This window comes from Bos indicus, chromosome 4, assembly GCF_029378745.1.
Source record: "Bos indicus isolate NIAB-ARS_2022 breed Sahiwal x Tharparkar chromosome 4, NIAB-ARS_B.indTharparkar_mat_pri_1.0, whole genome shotgun sequence".
In the NCBI taxonomy this organism is placed as follows: domain Eukaryota; kingdom Metazoa; phylum Chordata; class Mammalia; order Artiodactyla; family Bovidae; genus Bos; species Bos indicus.
In genome coordinates, this window is record NC_091763.1 from 57306531 (window position 1) to 57325229 (window position 18699).

General features: G+C 37.2%; 1 protein-coding gene across 4 annotated transcripts in view; it reads left to right on the forward strand.

Moving 5' to 3' along the window:
- IMMP2L (inner mitochondrial membrane peptidase subunit 2) overlaps positions 1-18699 on the forward strand; it is a 956525-nt gene that overhangs the window by 203089 nt on the left and 734737 nt on the right. The window lies entirely within an intron of this gene.

Genomic DNA, 18699 nt, shown 5'->3' on the forward strand with positions numbered 1-18699 from the left:
CTAAAGAAATAAAGAATTGTGTAAATGTCACTCCAGGATATTAATATTATACTAAATTACATATTTAAAGTTCAGCAGTACAAAGGTTAGGACCTTCTCATTTAAAGTTTATCTGTTTCTTGAGCAATTTCTTGTTGTTTTAGCATTGTAACGAGTAGGATTTGATATATTGGATATGACTTTTAATAGAAATAAATGCTATGTATGCAATATTTATAGTTTATATAAATATATACATTTTTTAAAGTTTATCTAAATATATACATAGATACATGTATATTTACACATTTCATCCTAATTTGATACTTCCTATCTAATATGATCTTGCAATTATTGTTTAATCAATACAAAAAGTTGGGAATTCCCTGGCATTGATGTGGTAAGTATGACTCAGTGCTTTCGTTGCCGGGGCTGGGTTCAATCTGTGGTTGAGGAGGTACGAAACCATGCGATATTGCCAAAAAAAGAAAAAAAAAAAGAAACTGTAACTAAGACAAATTATGTGGTTTTGTTGAAGACACAGAGCCGTGTTCTGTATATATATATTCAAACCCTTCTGAGTTGGTAAAAAAGAATTGAGGTATATTATTTTTTAAAAATTGTTATGTATTGGTTTTTAGTCTATCAGATGCCATAAAAATACTGAAGCGTAAGAGTGGAGAAAAACAAATATGCTAATTGCAACAGCTTTTACAGTGCTATGATTAAGAATTAAATTTCATTTTATTCATTTTGACTCTATCTTCACCACCTGTTTCATGCCATTAATTTTAATAGTCCTTGGAGGAGGTTATTGTCTATTTAGGGAGACAGATTATTTGAATATGAAAAGTGATGTGAGAGTACAAAACAAATAAACTTTACCCATTGTGTGTGTGTGTGTGTGTGTGTGTGTGTGTGTGTGTGTGCGGGCACACAGGCAGGCTTCCTGGAGGAGCAGGTGCCTGAGTCGGGCCTTAAAGGATGGTTAAGAATTAACCAGAGAATCAATAGGGCAAGGGTATTCCAGCCAGGGATAGCACTGTGCACAGTTACCACATGGTGTGTGCAGGGAGCTCAAATAGTATGGTAGGTGATGGACAGTGGTTGCATGATGAGGCTAGAGAGGGAAATAGGGGCCAAATAATTGTGTCCACTTTTTTCTTTTTTTTTTTGAGTTGGGGACAATTGAGGGGTTTTTAAGTAAGAAAGTGCCCTGTTAGATTTGTTATATCCCTCTACTCTTTCTGCTGTGGAGAGCATAGATTGAAGGAGGTAAGGACACTCTTGAAGTCGAGGATAATGAGGCAGAAATGCGTTGCCAACATTTAGTTCGAGGCTTATGGTCTTAGAAAATAAACTGATGGTGCTAGTAAGGTGACAAAAATAGAAACATGAGGATCACCTAATTCTCAAGATCAGAAAGAATCGGAGATTATTTTTTCAAAAGAAAAAGTTTCTATATATTGGAATTTTCAAAGAAGCATTTTCCCCTTCGTATGTCAGTGTTTATGTGCTTATCTGTATGTAAATCAGAGTGGATTTTGTTAAATCAAATTCTGATTTAGTGGGCTTCTGATGGGGCCCCCCAATTTGCGTTTCTAACAGGATCGCAGATGATACTTCAGCTGCTGTTCTGAGGACCATCCTTGGAGTAGCAAGGATTTAGATCTTATGTAGTGTTGTGATGATTGTGCCACTGACAGTACTTTTATAATAAATACAGAGGTGATCTTCTTGTGATTATGAATTGGCTTTGGGTTGCCTTGGAGAGAGGCAAGAAAGAACAGGAGGGAGTGGGGAGAATGGGGAAAAGGGAGTTAGTTTGAGATACTAAGATGAATGAAAGGATAATGTGTCCTTTCGACTTGAGGTTTTCAGATTTGGTACAGGTTCATTTTGCAAGGGACACATAGTTGATTTTGAAGAAATCCATTTCTGAGTCCTAGATCTCCATAGTCTTGCCTAAAACTGGTTCACCTGGGACAGTGTTTCTCCAGCATATTTTCTTTTATTAACTGCCTTCTCACAATTGCTCTTTCATATAACAGGAAGAAATGTGGATAGGCCTCACACATGCCTTTATTACTTTGCTGCATTTTTCCAAAGTGGAAAGTATCCCCTGCATCAAGCAGAGGATCAGTCAGAAGTATTGGTACGGAGAAAATTAATGACTTAAAAGCTCTAGGTAGCAGATTCTTTTGCAGCTCAGATGGTTTCCATTTTTTGTTGTTGTTTTTAAGAAACTTGTAGAAAGATGTAATTGAGTTATCAGCTGATAACTATTCTTAAAAATATTTGTATGATTATGTGTTTTTGAAGAATTAATATTGCTAAAATAAAAATGCTAACTTTTCTAGCTATTTAAGTGAACAAGGTTTTTTCCATTCTTTCATAAAGAGAAAATGGAAAGAAAACTGATATGTAAGCTTGTTTCATACTAGCAGTATTTAATATCCAGAGGCCTATAAACAATTTTAGAAAAAAAAAACCGTCCCATCTATTTCATTAAGAAATGCATTTCTAATATATATCTTCAGTTTTACCTCAACAGTTTTAGGAAATAAAGTTAATAGATACCCTGTGCCTGATTCATGTTGATATATGGCAGAAACCAACAAAATACTGTAAAGCCATTATTCTCCAATTAAAAATAAATTTAAATAAAATTAATAGATATATAAGATTTTAAGATATTTTTATTATAGATAATATATTTTAATATAAGTATGATAGGGTGATCAATATAAACATTCAGAAATAAAATGCATTACTTAAGGGTAAAATTTAGTGAGGAAGTGAGTATAAATGAAAGTGAAAGTCACTCAGTCGTGTACGACTCTGCGACCCCATGAACTATGCAATCAATGGAATTCTCTAGGCCAGAATACTGGAGTGGGTAGCCATTCCCTTCTCCAGGAATCTTCCAAACCCAGGGATCAAACCCAGGTCTCCCGCATTGCAGGTGGATTCTTTACCAGCTGAATCGCCAGAGAAGCCCAAGAATACTGAAGTGCGTAGCCTATCCCTTCTCCAGGGGGATGTTTTTGACCCAGGAATTGAACTGGGGTCTCCTGCATTGCAGGCTGATTCCTTACCAGCTGAGCTACTAGGGAGTATAAAAGAGTTCAAGCAAATAAGTTAAACATGTAAAATTTCATATTATTAAATATTGTATTTTACAAATGGATGATGGTATATATCAAATAGCTGTGGAATTTAGATTTCTTTGGTACTCTTAAGAGTGATACGACGGTTCTGTTTAAAAATCAGAGTATTTTTAACATACTTGCAATTACATTCTTTGCCACTGTTCAAACTTATAGTGAAACATTTTGAATGTCAACTGGAAAAGTGTACTTACTGCAAAATTTTAGAGAATTCTTTTGGGAACATACGAGGGACAAAATGAGGACTACCACTTTGGAGCACGTTTCTCACACTAACTTTCCTTAATAAGACTTTGTAAAATTTAGATAGCAAAGTAATTGATTGTATTCACTGAGAGCACATTAGGCTAGGCTAAGTCACTTCAGTCGTGTCCGACTCTGTGCGACCCCATAGACGGCAGCCCACCAGGCTCCCCTGTCCCTGGGATTCTCCAGGCAAGAACACTGGAGTGGGTTGCCATTTCCTTCTCCAATGCATGAAAGTAAAAAGTTAAAGTGAAGTCTCTCAGTCGTGTCTGACTTTTAGCGACCCCATGGACTGCAGCCCACCAGGCTCCTCTGCCCATGGATTTTCCAGGCAAGAGTACTGGAGTGGGGTGCCATTGCCTTCTCCGGAGAGCACATTAGATTGTTAGTAATGAAGGGTAGATTTCTAGGCTTTGGATGCCTGGTGAACAGGTGGTGAGAAAGTTGATCTTCTGCTGGCAAAGATGAGTGTCCTGGATGGCTCTCTCAGATAAACACTTGTTCACTGAAAGGTAGGCGTATGACTAGACTACACAAACATTTTCCTGAGAAAGAAATCTTTGGATCACGGCATACATTTGAACACGTAAGCATTCAAATGCTTTTGTAGAGACTCTATAAAATGGATAGTTTAGGAGAAATTTTGTGATGGCTTCAGCACTACTTAATTATGCTGCAACTGCTACTGCAGAATGTGTAACTCTGAACAGTGAGTTAGCTATGAAATACACTCAGATAATTGAATTAATGTATATAATTATATAGAAATCACTGGGTAATTTAACATTCAAGAATGCTTGCAAAATGCAGTGATTTTAGTTTTGATATGCTTACTGTTGAGTTTGTCATGTTGATATAAGTGAGAATGATAAGGACCAGATGTCCACACAGCTAATAAGTTGTGAAACTGGTATTTAAACTCATGTATTCAATACCATGTTTTTTTCTACTACAGGAATTAGAAAGACTGCCTAGTATTTTATACATACAGAAGGCTGGTTAAATTTAATACAGTGTATCATTTCTATAAAAATTTCTGGCAGTGTTATAGGATTTTGCTAATTGGTTTACAGTTAAAAAAAAAAGTCTTAAATTGAGGGCCCCAAAGAGCTTTTGTTTACATGGGTTAGATTTGTCAGTATTTAGCATATTGGAAATTAAAATTGGGAAAATTAAAAACATTAAAAATAGTAAACCTATCATATGTTAATATAAATATTTCTATGAAACATAATTTTTTCCTTAAACAAAAACACTTAGAAGAGTGGAACTTTTTTACATTTTTGTAAATCTCTTTAATGTGTAGCTTAACACACACAGCTGGGTTCCCATATCTACTCTTGCCTTCAATCTGACATAATGTGTTGTTTTGTTTGAAGTGTATTTAGAAAATCTACCCTTGCACAGATACATACTTGGAAAACAGAGACCTCGTGGAACCTGTGACAGGTTCTTAAGGACCACCTGAGGTCTTTGAACCACACTATTAGAAGTGCAGCTTTAAAATATTGTCATAAGCATTATATTACACCTTCATAATTTGTATGCACATAATAAGAGTACAGCTTTTGCATATACATTATTTTGATGTTGTCTCCATTTGATTTTAGCTTCATGTACTATGAAAATCTTTTCCCTTGTAGATGTGTAATTAAATTTATGACAAAATTATAATCTTAACCTAAAAACATTTAACTAAAATTATGGGGTATATTACAATATAAGTTTCTATAGGATAGCAATTTTGAACAAGTGTTTATCTCAATCAGAAAAATCAATAGAAAAGAAATTCAAATATATGATTTAATTAATGTGGTTGTAATGATACCAAAGATTTCTAAACCTAAGAAAATATATATCCTATAAATCCTTTAAAATAATCTAGATCTCCATGCATCTGTCCATCTTTTTCCATTCCTTCCAGCTTTCCCTCCCTGTTTTCTCTTCATTTCCAACTTCCTCTTCAAAATTCATTCAATAAATATTTGTTGGACTTTTTATACTTTAGGGTAAGTACTAGTTTATGTATCAAAGAGGTGAAAATGTGCAGTGGTTCAGAAATTTATTTGTTGCTAAATCCAAGGAGCATGTTTCTGTTTGGGATGCTGCTGCTGCTGCTAAGTCGCTTCAGTCATGTCCAACTCTGTTCGACCCCATAGACAGCAGCCCACCAGGCTCCCCCATCCCTGGGATTCTCGCTAGAGCTGGCTGGTCAGCTGGGGAACTGCAATTTGTTCCCTATTTAGCAACTGTCTCACAACTGCTGGCTCTAGGACCACATGGTCTCAGCTATGATTCACACTGGTTAAATGTATGGCTGGCCCTGGCTCTTGACACTCCTGAAAATAAGAGCTAGACATTAGGATTTATCCTGCAGAAAAATCAAACTTCTCTCCGACTGATTCTGCAAGTAAAAGTAGCAGAAACCACAGTAGTCAGTTTGGGCTCTGCCTTGCTGTGTTCTGACTCTGACTTCAAGTCCTGTTGGTGCATCTGCTTGGCAAGAGCTGGATTATGTGCCAAAGTCTAGCTGTCAGGGAGTATAGGAAGTGAGCTCTAGCTTTCTAGCTTAGCTTTCTTGTTTGGCATTCATTAAAGAATGGAGCTACATTTGGAGTTGAGGGACCCAGTGGAGTGGATTGCCATTTCCTTCTCCAGGGATCTTCCCAATCCTGGGATTGAACCTGGGTCTCTTGCATCTGCTGCATTGGCAGGCAGATTCTTTACAGCTAGTGCCACCTGGGAAGCCTGTAAGAAGAAAAGACTAAAAGAAATAGAAGAAAAAGACATAGAAGAAAAAACTAAAATGAAATGTTTTAAAACATTGACAACAAACATGTCAGGGTTATTAAAATCACCGTTCTGTCCTTATGCATGTTAATCTTCCACACTTTAAAAGAATTTTGCCCTTTCTTCCCTGGTTTTACTGTATCTACCCTTGTTGCCCTAAGGCCATAAGACTAACTGTTAGAATTGGTCATTTCCAGTGGCTACAAGAAGACTACTTCTAGTCTGAAAACTTTTCACTGATCTTCTGGGGATAGGGGCACATAGTGAACTGACTGAACAAGCCTTTCAGTGCAACTAACTACTGTACGAGCTGAAATGAGTCAGTCTAGATCATTCTCACTTTGCTATCTAGTGTGGATGCTTTGGGTTTCTCACTCCTAACTGAGCTTGGGCATTGATGGTAACCAAAGTGTATCATGTCATGGAGGAAACCAAGATGATTTTATGCTTTGTGGTTTTTCCTTGAGCAGGTCAGAATTTCTTTTATCTCTTTTGCTCTGCCAATGTTGAAGACTCTATATGGCAGATAATGGGAAAAGATACTTTGATTAATGCTTGGGAGTTGCCTAAATAACTGGTGGAGTAAAACATCTGTCCTCAACTCTGAGTGGTATCTTGGTCTTTGAGGGACAAGAGAATAGAGGTTGATGAGGTCATGCCTTATGTGTAGTTTGTGCTGTGCATGCTCAGTCGGCTCAGTTATGTCCAACTCTGTGACCCTATGGACTATATATAGCCCACCAGGCTCCTCTGTCCCTGGGATTCTCCAGGCAAGAATGCTGGAGTGGATTGCTGTGCCCTCCTCCGGGGGATCTTCCTGATCCAGGGACTGAACCCACATCTGTTGCATCTCCTGCTTTGGCAAGCTGGTTCTTTACCACTAGCACCGCCTGGGAAGCCCATGGTGTCAGTTAGGGAAGATGAAATGGTAGTAGATGAAATGGCGGAAAGGAAATCACATTCAAACTAGCTGGGTCTTCAAATCAAATGATTCTTTCTAGAGTTGGAGGCCCTAGAGGGTGTAGCAACAACAAGCCAAATGGTTCTGTGTGTGTGTATGTGAGTGTGCTCATCATTCAGTCAGACTCTTTGTGACCCCATGGACTGTAGCCCTCCATGTTCCTCTCTCTATGACATTTCCCAGGCAAGAATACTGGAATGGGTTGCCATTTCCCTCTTTAAAATGGTCTATACTCTGAATCAAAAAGTAACTGGTTGATAGGCCAGGGAAAAAGGGTATTCAGAGCTGAGGCAGGATGTCTAAAGGGTCTGGGCTGCCCTAGGGTGAAAAGCTTAGGGTTTTTATGGCTTGCGGGAACTAGTGAGTGTGGGGGTGGGAAGTGTGTGGTGTGCAATGGTAAAGCAGTAATTCCAACACTGACTGGTGCCTTTGCTTATCTTCAGTTTCCTAGTTCCTGAGAAGATGAGTATGTCCAACATGGTTAAAGATTGTTGTTCAGTCACTAAGTTGTCCAAGTCTTTGCAACCGCATGGACTGCAGCACGCTGGACTCCTGTCCTTCACTATCTCCTGGAGTTCGCTCAGATTCATGTGCTTTGAGTCAGTGATGCTGTCTAACCATCTTATCCTCTGCTGCCTGCTTCTCCTTTTGCCTTCAGTCTTTCCCAGCATCAGGGTCTTTTCCATCAGATAGAAATGGACAACAGCATTTATGTATATCTTTTCTATAAATTCTTCATGATAACTTGTGTTGTAGAAGATTGAGTCTTTTTTTTTTAACACGTTGCTCATCTCATTAGGAGAATCAGTTTGATGGATTTAATTACATTAATTGTTTAATAAAAATATTTAGACACAATAGCTAGAGCTAGTGAATGTTCCCAGTATAAGATAAAAAACCAAATGCAACATTTAGACAAAGCAAGTTAATTTCATTGACACGATTCTGAGTTGTAAAAGCACAGACCAGCATCTGAAGGGAATGCATTTCGGATTTTTAATGTGGCAATTAAACATAGTTAGGGGGGCTATGTAAATTAGCATGTTTTAAACTTCATTTATGGTCATCTTAATCTGATATGGCTGACTTAATTTCATAGTCATTTGAGGATAGTTAATTCTACTTTATAGTTGCTTACCAGAAAATTATGCTTCATGCTGTGTAGTGAGGTTTTGTAAAAGAATCTAAAGAAAATTGTTACTGTTGGGAAAAAAAAAAGAATTATTTGTTTAAGTACCATCTAGCGTTGCTGCCTCAAAGGGATTGTTTTTGCATAGTATTTAAAAAAGATTTTAAATGTGTTTTATATCTTGTCAGTTTTTGAGTGGAAAAACATAGATGTGCGCTTAGCAAAAAACTTAAGTACCACTTTGGGGCCAGTCTGGGTCCACATCTTCCTGAAGTATTAGTGATAAATCTCATGGCATAGATGAGCTTACGGAGATGAGTTTACAGTTTAGGAAGTACTGTACCAGTTGAGAGTAATCTTCTGGTTTGTACATACGTGCTTTCTAAGTCTTTCAAATAAGTTATCTGTTAAAATGTCAAATCTTTCTTTTTTTTTTTTAAAGTCAAGATTTTTAACCCCAGCTAAGGAGAAGGAAATGGCAACCCACTCCAGTATTCTTGCCTGGAGAATCCCATGGACGGAGGAGCTTGGTGGGCTACAGTCCATGGGTCGCAAAGGGTTGGACACGACTGAGTGACTTCACTTTCACTTTCACTTAAGCTGAAACTCTAATACTTTGGCCACCTCATGCGAAGAGTTGACTCATTGGAAAAGACCCTGATGCTGGGAGGGATTGGGGGCAGGAGGAGAAGGGGATGACAGAGGATAAGATGGCTGGATGGCATCACTGACTTGATGGACATGAGTTTGGGTGAACTCTGGGAGTTGGTGATGGACAGGGAGGTCTGGTGTGCTGCAATTCATGGTGTTGCAAAGAGTCGGACACGACTGAGTGACTGAACTGAACTGAATATAGAAAGATAATTTACTCATAAATAGTACCACATGAAAGAGGCCTGTAAATTTTCAATTCTGTGTTTAAAAAGTGAGAGTTCTGGATCTGATATCAAATATCAACATAAAGATGTTGCATGAATCAATTATCATAAAAAGGACTCTGAGTCTATTTAGTTTATAGCTGATTATACTTTGTTTAATACATGGCTTTGTATATTTGTGTAGTGTGTTTATGTGTCCAACTTTCTAAATTCTGTGTTCAACCCCATGTGGCTTAATTATTGTCTTTGTGGGTTTATTTTTCAGATAATCACTGTATATTCATGGAAACAAATATTTTAAGACTTGTAAGGTTTTCTAACAGAATTCAGTATTTTCAGATGATCTAAAGACCTATTCCTAGAAAAATAACATAAAGTACTATTAATTAAGCTTAAATACAAATCTTTTAAATATAAAGGAACATTAAAACAGATTACACTGTGAAGGTGTTAGTCACTCAGTTGTGTCTGACTTTGCGACCCCATGGACTGTGGCCCTCTAGGCTCCTCTGTCCATGCTCCAGGTAAAGATACTGGAGTGGGTAGCCATTCGCTTTTCCAAGGGATCTTCTCGACCCAGTAATACACTTTGAAAACTGGGATTCTCAAAATGTATTTGAGGGAATGGTGATGGATCCCTGAAATCCTTTTGTGGGGAGGGGTCTATGAGGTCAAAACAATTAGTATAATAATAGTAAGAATTTATTTGCCTTTAAAAAAAAAACTCATTCTCACATCAATATACAGGGCAATTTTGCTGAAACTATGAGAGACATCAGAACATTAAGAGAGATGAGAATCCAGTTGTCTCCTGAGATTCACAAAAATGTAAAACAATGTCACTCTTTAAAACTGTTTTTGGGAAAACACTGATAATTTTAAACAAAGCATGTTATTTGTGTTAACATGTAATGAATGGTATTATTTTCAAATGAATTAACAAAAGTTCCAGGTTATCAAATTTAGTTTCTAATATGTTATAACTTCATGGATACAAACCATATAAAGGAATGGCTTTGGAAGAACTTCTTAAAATGTTGTTGTTTATTGTTTAGTCACTAAGTCATGTCTGACTCTTTTGAGACCCCATGGACTGTAGCCGCCAGGCTTCTCTGCCCATGGGATTTAAAAATGTTAAGGGTTCCTAAATACAAAATGTTTGAGAATTATTGACTTAGACTAATTAGAGGTAGCACCTGATTTGGAGGCTGGAAAGTAAAAGTAGAGATTGGAACTTGCCTGGTACCTGAATAACATCGAGTATGTTTATCAAATTTTGAGTCTCACTTTCCTTAGCTGTAAAATCGGAATAATATTTAATGTGTAAGATTAGAGACAATATATAGGTACATTGTTCACTCTAATACTCTGTCTATATTAAGTGCCTAACACTTTTTGAATAGGTGGCTGATTCAAGGGATAGTCATATTACAGATATCATTGGGGATATTTATGTGTAAACAGCCTATACTTTTCTTTTCTCTTATTCTATCTTGAAACTCATTCAAGAATAAGAGTAAGAAAAAGATTGAGAAGAGTGTTAATTTTCTTCCCCAAGGTAAAATAAACACATTTATTGATACATATATGAGTCTTTCTTACCCTAGCAGTTTTGAGTCACTCATTCATCAAGTGTTAAGTTTCCCTATGCCATGTATTTTTAATTCTTTATTCTATATTTTCTTCTCTAACTGCATGCCCAGATTTTTTTCACCTCTGTACTGTGCATATGGTTTTTTTTGTCTTGTTTTTAAACACTTCTCCCACAGCCTGCCAAGCATTACAATTCATGTAGGCATTGTCATGACTAAGGTGTTCGTGCTCGTGATTGCAAACAACTAGCTGATTGATTGCATTTATACCTTTTACTCTTGCTGATATGGACACATTTGTTGTCTTAATGACAGACAGCCTGATAAAAAAATGCTTCTTTAAAAAAGTGACACAGGAAAAGAAATATTCCCAGTCAAGTGCCATGTTTAAATAAGTGAATGTCATTTCACTGAAAAGCTGCAGCCTAATCAGATTCAGGTTTATATTAATAAATCATATGAACTATTTTGAGGTACTCTGTAGCAGCTGTCTTGAAATACACAAGTCAGAACCTACCTAAAGGGCGGTTCATTGGATGTGTGCTACAACATGGATGAAGCTGAATGGGCAGTGTGTCTGCATTTACTCACTTCAAAAGGACAGGTTACAGCTTAATGTCATTATGAAATAATTAGACCAAATGCTAAAGTATAGTGAGTGAATGACTTTATTTTTGCAGTCTTATGTTACTCTAGCCACTCATTTAGCAATTTTTATCTGTGGTACCTGTTTAATATCTATATATGTCAAAAGTAACAGGGGTTTTTTTTGTTGTTGTTATTAGAAATGGAAGCAGAATTTGTTGACAAAATGATCTTGGTGATTGATGAATTGCTCCCATTGTTAGTTTTCTTCTTGTATTGGGGGTTATCTACAATGCAGTAGAAGACAAATAGATGCCACACTTATTCATTTTAACTTAATGGGTTGGTATAGAATACAAGATAGCATTTTCCCCCAGCATACATGCACTAGTGAATTGAGTAAAAAATGTATTAAGCAAGCTTTTTAGTTTTATATCAAAATCAATACCAGACTGTTGTTGAAAATTTTAAGATTATGATTTCCTCATCAATTTATGTTGTACTTTAATCTCTTACAGTGTGATAGTTGGCCATCTAATCTAACAATATTTAATGTAATGATTTGAAAATGCAGTCAATTTTTCACCCATCTCATCATCCTGAACAATTACAGTGTTCATCATTCTGTTGTAAGTCACTGTTAGCTATGTGAGGAAATTAGTCTTGTGTGGAGACTCAAAATTAAAAATAGATCAAAGGTCTAAAAGGTGAAAATCTTCATATTGACTGTGATTAAACTGTTACATGTTTTGGATTATTTTTGGAAAAGTGTTAAATTCTGTTTCCATTTACTATAAAATATTCTGCAGAGAGAAAGTAAAAGAGTAGTGTTCATGGTAAAGTGAAGCTGAAATCTCTCCTTCTAATCAACTAGCCACTTCATATAGAATCTTCATTGTATGATTACTTATGGAAAATAATGGTAAAATTCAGATAATAAGTAATCTTGACCCTCCTAATTGTGGGAGGAATATTGTCTTTTAGTAATGTATTGAACATCTGCTATGTACTTCTAGACACTGGGAATACTCTTGTCCTCAAAGAGTTCATTACCTAATAATTTATAATAATAACAGTGCATGACTTCCCAGATGGTGCTAGTGGTAAGGAAGCTGACTGCCAATGCAGGAGATGTAAGAAACAGGTTCGATTCCTGGGTTGGGAAAATCCCCCGGAGGAGGGTATGGCAGCCAACTCCACTATTCTTGTCTGGAGAAGCCCATGGACAGAGGAGCCTGGTAAGCTACAGTACATAGCATCACAAAGAGTCAGACATGCCTCAAGCAACCTAGCGTGCACAGTAAGTACAAAATAGTAGTAAGCCCAACAATATATATATGCCAATTTACTGATATGGAATATATTTTATTACTTTAACAATTGATATCAGGATTTCCTGTTACTAAGGAAATATCTTTGAGTAAATAACATCTTCAGTTCACATGGAGTAGATGAGAACTATGACATTGGAGGGCAATTAGGTACACAAGCTTTTTTCTGCATTAGGGAAGAAGGAGCATTCATTTTGATTTGGACAGGGAGTGCATTCTGTGTGACAGGCAGAGAGAAGACAGAGAGGCCCAGGACTGGATTTGGGAATGTGTCTGGCCTTGTCTGGGGAGAGACCCACATATTTCCCTGGCCTGCCTCTCCCTCTGTTTCCCGGAGTGGCAGTTTGGCGCTTCTCTCTCCTTAAGTCAAGGTCCCCCCTCTAGTCCCGTCACCGGTACCATGTGGCCACCCTTCTAGGTACGTTGTTAGTTAAAGCTTGTTGTAGAGGGTTATCTGTTAATGTTTTATCACCTGTGTAAGACTCATATGGTGCTATGAAAGACAAGACAAATTTATTTGCTTTACTAAAGTTAAGGGAGAAAAAAAGCTGATCTTTAACTTTAGCAATTTAAAAAGGAAGACACCTTGTTGTAAATTAACTGGCTGCATTTGTTGACTTCCTGCTCAAAACTCTTTACAAACTATTTTGTTCTCTCATGTAATTTCTATCCCACTTGCCTGTACAACTCCTGGAGGGTGGGAATAACATTTCCTGCGGCTTGGTTACCATCCCAATACCTCACATAGCTTCTGCCCAATATAGGTGCTCATTCATATTTTTAACCTAACATTGTTCTCAATATTAGCAGTTAATCTTTTTTTTCCCCTTAAATATTAGAGAAAACTAGAATGGAGATAGTCATTCTCTGTTCTGATTCTGGTAATTAGGGCTCTAGGAGGCTCCTCTGTTTTGATAATGTGGTTGTAGCTCAAAAATCACTCTTTTCCTTATGGTGCACTACTAAAATTGCATGAAACTGAATCTGGGCATGAGGGGGGAAAGCCTCTGATGTGTTCAGCATGGAAGACCAAGCTTATAAACTATTAACTAGTACACACCCAAATCAGTCTACTTTGGAAGAAAATAGTTGAAAGGATTTTTGATGAAGAAAAGATTTCTTTGCTAGTTTAAATTCATTCTAGGCAGGTCCTTAGGAATTTATGCTATGTATACATAAAAAGGACAGAAAAATAAATATTCCTTTCTTTCACATATCACAACCCATAGAAGGCAAGTCAGCCGGTAAGTAGATAGCAGCAGCTCAGTTTCTACAAGGAGGACACCTATGGCCAATGATGCATAGTTTAATGCTAATTTCATAGTTTCTAAAGACTATCCCAGAATTCTAGTTCTGTTAATGATACTAATGATGTTATTCGGGCATATGGAAAAAAAAAATGTATGGACATAATGGCCTTATTTGTAGGCAGATTCACGTGAACTATTTGCTATTATTAGAAAAAGATTTTATAAATATTCTGTATTTTATTTATGAAAAAATCTGCTTTGGCTTCTAACATGGAGAAGTGTGGGACTGCAGTATAATTAGATGAATCAACAACTGGCTCCCTTTCTTTACATAATAAGAGCATCTGCTGTGTTTTAAAGAATGATTGGGAATTTAGCATTGAAGGAAACATGATCTAGTTTGAAAGTAAACATGCAACTATTTTATCATAATAAATGCTTTAATAGGATTTCTAGATCAAATGTTGTATGAGAGAAAAGTTCTATTTATGAGAAGAAAGTAGTGGGGGGATATCACAGGCAACAAATGGGCTCAGAAAGGTAAGTTTATTATAGGAATGCCTTTCCCTTGTCATTCTCACTCCATTCCCTTCAAATATTATTCTAAATCTTTGCAGCCATGCTCAAATTCAACTTCCTATTCCCCCACCACCCTCTGCTCCCATGGAATTGACCTCAGATTATTATAAAATATGAAACTGGAAAAAAAACTTCCTCAGCTTCTTACTATAAACATATCTACCTCTGTTTCTATACATTAAAAATATTTGAAGTACAGTTGATTTACAATATTAGTTTCAGATGTACAGCATAATGATTCAGTATTTTTATAGGTTAGGTTCCATTTATAATTTTTAAATAAAATATTGGCTATATTCCCTGTGCTATATAATACATTCTTGTAGCATTTTTAAGGGTAGAGGATTAAGACATATAAACTACTACCTCGCCACTTCTGCCTTACCTCTCGCTACCACTGGTTTGTTCTCTGTATTTGTGAGTCTATTTCTGTTTTGTTATTCATTCACTTGTTTTATTTTTTAGATTCCACATACAAGTGGTAGCGTAGAGTATTTGTCTTTCTCTGCCTTATTTCAGTAAGCATAATACCCTTCAGGTTCATCAATGGTGTTGGCGGAATTTCTTGTTTTTTCAATGGCTGAGTGATATTCTGTGGTATATGTATATACCACTTCTTCTTTATCCATTCGTCTGTTGATGGACACTTACGTTGCTTCCGTACCTTGGCTGTTATAAAAAATGCTGCTGTGAACATTGTAGTGCATGTATGTTTTTAAACTAATGCTTCCATTTTCTTCAGATATATGCCCAGAAGTGGAATTGCTGGTTAATACAGTATTCCTATTTTTAGATTTTTTGAGGAACCTCCATAATGCTTTCCATCGTGCTTCACCAGTTTACATTCCCACCAACAGTATAAGAGGAATCCCTTTTCTCCAGCCTCACAAACATTTATTTGTGTCCTTTTTCATGATGCCCATCCTGACAGCTTTCCTGGTGGCTCAAATGGTAAAGAATGTGCCTGCAATTAGGAATTCCGATCCCTGGATTGGGAAGATCCTTTTGAGAAGGGAGTGGCTACCCACTCCAGTATTCTTGCCTGGAGAATTCCATGCACACAGAAGCTTGACAGACTATATAGTACATGGGGTTGCAAAGAGTTGGACAGGACTGAGTGACCAACACTTTTCACTTTCATTCTGACAGATGTGAGATGATATTTCATTATGATTTTGATTTGCATTTCTCTGATTAGTGACATTGAGCATTTTTTCCATGGACTTATTGGCTATCTGCATTTTCTCTTTGGAAAAATGTCTATTCAGTTCTTCTGCCCTTTTTCTAATCAAAAATTTTTTTTATGTTGAATTGTATGAGCTATTTATTTTGAATATTAATCTGTTACTGGTTATATATTTTGCAAATTTTTCTCCTATCCTATAGGTTGTCTTCATGTTTTGAACTCACATACCTTGTTCCAACTCCCTGTGACGTTATCTAGTTTAGACTTTTGTGCAGAGTTCGTTTGGACTGTTGGGAGAGTTACTTTACTGCTCTCAGCCTCCAGTATGGCTTTCTTTCTATCCATCCACACATATCAATCATTAGGGTTGAATGTAAAGTTACTTTAGTAAGTGTATAATTCTGTCACTTATAATATCCAGTGGCCTTGTAACTATGGTAAGTTCAGACTTCCTGAGATATTGGACAACTCCATCCTCAACTTTGCCTGGTTTAGCCCCCCCGCCCCCTTTTTTTTTCAATTACTTGGAGAAGAGTTGTTAAACTGAACACATAGGTGGCTCAAGTCAGTTTATATAGAAAATAACATAATTAGGATTTAACAGATGATCAGAAACTTCTCTTACCCCCTTTTCCCCTCTCTTCTGCTCACATCTTGCCAGAAGCTTATAAGTAGTCTCGGACAGGAGTCAGGCTTTGCAGCCAACCATGTATTCAATTCCTGTACTTGTCTCTAACTATACAGCCTCTGGAGAAGGCAATGGCACCCCCACTCCAGTACTCTTGCCTGGAAATCCATGGATGGAGGAGCCTGGTAGGCTGTAGTCCATGGGGTCGCTAAGAGTCGGACATGACTGAGCAACTTCACTTTCACTTTTTACTTTCACGCATTGGAGAAGGAAATGGCAAGCCACTCCAGTATTCTTGCCTGGAGAATCCCAGGGACGGGGAAGCCTGGTGGGCTGCCATCTATGGGGTTGCACAGAGTCGGACACGACTGAAGCGACTTAGCAATACAGCCTCTAGCAGGCATTTCTATCTCTGTAGTCCTCAATATCTTCATTCTAAGATGGTACTTATAGTTCTTCCCTTATTAGGAGTTGATGGCATAAGACATGCAAAACACTTAGTATATATTTTGGCTTTTAATGTTAGGTTAGTGCACTTGGCTTTGATTGTTGAGATATAGTGATAGGAACATACTGAAAAGATAGTGGTTAGATCATTAAATTGACTCAACACCATGCCCTACAATCAAGGTGACAGTTGAATAAGCTACTGCAGTTTAATCTGAAGATAAGGAAAATGAGCATATGCACTGAGCTGTTCAAAAGTTCATTCAGGTTTTTCCATAAGATGTTGCAGATGGACTTTGGCCCACCCAATAATAGCTTTCTCCAAATGTTTGTAGGGATGTAGAAGACAATTTTGATTTATTCTGTTGGCCCTAGGGATTATAGATTATTTATACCGAATGGGTATAAATAGTTGAGGTAGATTTTCAGTTAATATAAAGAATTCTATAACAGAGCTGCCTTAAAAAAAAATCTACCCAATATAGCAGGTGTTCCAGTGGAGGCCAGGGTTGTCAAATGGGACATTAGTGCTTTGACTAGACATTCAAACCTGTTGACTATTACCCAGAACTGCCACCAGGTAATCCCCCCTGGTGCCACTCATCTCTGTTGTTCAGTGAGTCAATTCAGTTTTTGCACAACATACTATTTTTCAGCATATCCCATCAGGGCCATTTACAGATCATAGTTTCTGTGGTAACCAATCCCCATAATAAGTTGCAGTCATCAAATAATCAAACACCATGTATCACTTCTCCTTCTGTAGTTGCTTGCTGGCTTTTATATTCCCCTGAAGTGTTAAATCTGGCCTTTAGGAATCAACATCCTGTAAACCCCAGGAGATGGTCTAATGTCGTCTGTGACATGGGGCTTATTGCACACAGCTGCTTATTGCTGAGTGGTGGGAGCAAATTATACCTCAGGTGAAAAATGTAAAATGAACCTGAGTGCATCCAGCTCTCACGAAGCACAGTGGAAACATTTTCCTTAGAGTAGATCTACTTGGCATTTTTATCCTACCTCACATTAGTAATATTACACATTCAACAATATTAGATTGGCCTAGGAGTTATAAAAGAATTGGTTGACTCATAAAATTTGGATTACATTCTAGGTCATCCTGTATGAAATTTCCAATTTTCATGCTGAATATTTCTCTACAGGGAAAATTCTAGGGAAAAAACCATACGTGAAATGTGAAATAATCAGGGTTTATTTTTGCTCCTCTGTCTATCCCCATCAGTATTATTCCTGTTTATAGTCACGTGTTTCTGGGACTCAAATGTTGTTTTACCTCATTTTTTCTTTTTTTCCTCCAAAGCCTTATCACAAGGTGGCTTCCTAATGCCACCACCCTTAAGTGGCACTTCATTTTCAGAACTTTCTGGATTTGTTTCTCTTATCAAAACTGTCAAGCACTTTATTTTCCATTTCCCCATGGGCATATCTCATCCTTTCTGAGGTAATAGCCATCTACTTAAATTGACTCAATTACATCAATCCTTGCCTTATCTCAGGTAACTTATACAATAACAGTAGTAGTCAGAACAGAGGGTATTTATCCAGCTTAACTGATGGATGTCAGACTGAAGGTGAATTTTAGAGAAAACAGGGGACCTGTGATCACATCAAAATAGACTGCGTGTGTTCTGCCTGTGTACAGCTTCCTTTCTTTTCTTTTTTCCTTAAAACATCTAAAGGAAATAGTCAGTTGCTGTGTACCAAGGCATGCCTCTGTCCGTGAGAATGTGCTGAATACAAAGAAGGAAAGCATGATAATAGAGAATAACAGGAATGCGAGCTGAGGGAACAACTTAGATACCATGTTCAGGGAAAATGTCTCTGAAGAGAAATAACATTGAAGCTGAAGGAAGTAAACAACACATGAAGGGAACAGTGTGCTAGGCAGAGAGAACAGCATATGCAAAGGCTCTGAGGCAGGACAAAG